General features: G+C 48.3%; 1 long non-coding RNA gene across 1 annotated transcript; it reads right to left on the minus strand.

Moving 5' to 3' along the window:
- Positions 1-1,694: 1,694 nt before the first annotated feature.
- LOC136356468 (uncharacterized) lies at positions 1,695-2,503 on the minus strand. Its single transcript, XR_010741302.1, has 2 exons — positions 2,396-2,503; positions 1,695-2,279 (listed from the first exon to the last, which is right to left on the minus strand). It is a non-coding gene; the product is annotated as an uncharacterized lncRNA (long non-coding RNA).
- Between the last annotated feature and the right edge of the window lie 305 nt (positions 2,504-2,808).

The raw sequence follows: 2,808 nt of genomic DNA on the forward strand, positions 1-2,808 counted from the left end.
CCTTGCAACGACTACATCAATGATGATCAGATCCTCACGCACGGCGACGGAAGGAGCAAAAGAACAATGGTTAACTGCAATGGGTAGAGCCAAAAAGCATACCCAAATGGGGCCTCTCAACAGAGGTTGAAGACACCTTAGCCCATAGGAGAAATCATCGGCCGCCTTTTACAGAACTGATGTTGGAGATGACCACCATAGGTGCGGGACACACCGAAGATGGAGCAAAAAGCCGGTGCACTCCTTCTGTTCGACGGGCTAGAGAACAATCCTTCAACCCAAAAGCAAAATAGCAAAACTCCCAACTGAAAGCGTTTGAGATGAGCTTAGGATTCACCGAGCAGGAAGACGACAACGACAAGAACACCGACGAGGTCTGCCATGTCTATCAAGCTGAGACAAGAAGAGTCGAATGTCGGCGACCCTCTTGAGCTACACAAAGAACAGGTAGAACCCGAGAACGAGAGAGACCCGACTAAATCTAAACCTATCTCTACTAGTGAATAAAGGAGCCAGACCCTCCCCTAATCCCATGCTGACAACCGTATGGCCATTGGAGAAGGAAGAAAAGGGGCTGGGAGTCGAAGATTTTTTTTCCCCTGAGATATCGCCTTTCGCTAGAGCTTTTGAGGCGAAGCGATAAGGACCGTCGTATGGAGGCCTTAATGACTAATATACTTATTTCTTGATTTTATAATTAGTGTGTCTCAGAATCTTAAGTAAGAATTTGACAGCATAGGAACTAGAGTCTATAGGTATAGTTGTTATAAGCTCCCAAAATTATAGGTATAGTTGTTATAAGCTCCCAAAAATAAGGTCTTAACGGGAGATTTTAAGTAGTAATTGATAGGTAAAAGGTCCATTTTACGCCTCTGAACTCTTGTGAAGCGGTTTCACTACTGCAACAAGTATTTTTGCATGTGGCCAAAACCAAATTTTGCATGCGGTTGAGCCATCCGTCTGCCCAAAAGTGTCTGCAAAAATAGTTGTTTTTCCATGCAGGTGGCGCATCGCATGCAAAAATCAGATTTTCGCATGCGGGTGCTTATGTCATACACATGCAAAAATAAATATCCGAAAAAATAAAAATTCCAAAGAAAAAAAAATCAAAACTCAAAACCCTAGCAAACTCCCATCCGTCAATGACGTCGTCGCCGCAGTCCGCAGTCCATCGCCGTCATCGTCGCCGAGGCTGCTGTCGCCCCTCCATGCATCTCCACCACTGCCCCTCCTCACCCCAATGGTAGCGGCCGCGCGGATCAGCCCATCCTGGTGCCGCAGTTGCCGTCATCACCGCTAAGCCCGCTGCTTCCCGGTCCCGCTCGAGCCCGCCACTAGCCAGCCACCCGTCGCTGCCACTCGGGAGGAGAACTCGTGCGAGAGAGAGGAGGTGAGAAATGAGAGAGAGAGAGAGAGAGACTGAGAGAGAGAGAGAGGAGTGAGAGATAATATGAGGAGGAGAGGAGGTGAGAGAGAAGATGAGGAGATTATAAGGATGATGACTTTGAAAATTTTTGAAGTGCTAAGAGGAAGAGGAAGTTAGACTTGTAGGTGGGCCTTTAATAGGCCTGTTTGCGAAAATACATTTTCGCACACAGCTGTTTAAGAGTCTCGCCTAGGAAAATAAGTATATTTTCGTAGACGGATCTCTTAAAGAGTCTTAAGAAGCCCCTTAACCTCCCCCTGAAAACAATTTTTGCAGGCGAGAGCGATTATGGTCCACCAGCAACCTATAGGGGTTCTCGTTTGGAAAAAAAATCTATGTAGTGGTATTATACAATATTGGATGCCACGTAGGATATCAATGCACATGTACACAATAGTCCACCTCAGCGAGGAGAGAGAGGGGTCACACCTATCATTGCCACCATATCTTCTTGTTCCTCTCATCTCCCTCCCCCCTCTCTGTCCTGCTGCCCCTGACATGAGGGTCCATGATGAGCTCGATGGAGGTGACTCTGCGCATCGTCTCCTCTTCAATTTATATCTCACCTATTGGCCGGTGAGCTCGTTCCACTCCGGCTTACGATAATGTTGGGCAAGCTGGCATTGGATCTTGATGCCGACCATCTCCTCCGTTGTTGGCTACCTCCTCCCCGTCTCCTCTACCTTTGCAGCTGACCATCTTCTCCTAGAAATGGAGGATAGTGTAGGTTGCATCAATGCTTGCCGCAGCAGCTTGTTTCACCTCCTTCCCCATGCTGCACCTACGCAGTCAGGCGACACTGCTTTTTCCCTTCGATGCATTGTCATAGCTCCTTCTCCACTGCCACCTCCTCCTGTTTAAGCGACCCGTCACCAAGACCAGGGCAGCAAGCTCAACAGACGTAGTGGCTAAGTTGGACCTTGATACAGAGGGGTGGGAGAGTGGGGAGGAGGTTGATCTCGAGCTCACCGGCACATTGAGGAGGAGGCGGTTAGTCAAAGCTCGAGGCCGCCAGTGCATGGAAGAGGCTCTTGGAGAGGCAGAGTTTGAGCTCGCCAACACCGATTTTATGGCCAAGAGGTGCTCGTTGTTAGAGGTAGGTCCAGGAGATAGATGCGGACGTTGGTGGCGGTCATTGCCGCTGAAGGCTAGCAAGAAGCGGGGGAGGGGGGGACCAGTGGATGAGAGAAAAGATAGGGAGAGAGATGTCCCTTAACATGTGAGGCCATTATTACTTTTAATAGTTATGCTGACTAAGATTGACATGTAGACACCACGTAAGCACGCCCATGAAAAACCACTTTAGTTTGGTCTGGGGGATAAATGGAACGGTTTTAATAGTTAGAGGTGTTAGATGCCTGATTTTAGAGTTGAAGAGTAAA

This window comes from Oryza sativa, chromosome 5 (genome assembly GCF_034140825.1).
Source record: "Oryza sativa Japonica Group chromosome 5, ASM3414082v1".
NCBI lineage: Eukaryota > Viridiplantae > Streptophyta > Magnoliopsida > Poales > Poaceae > Oryza > Oryza sativa.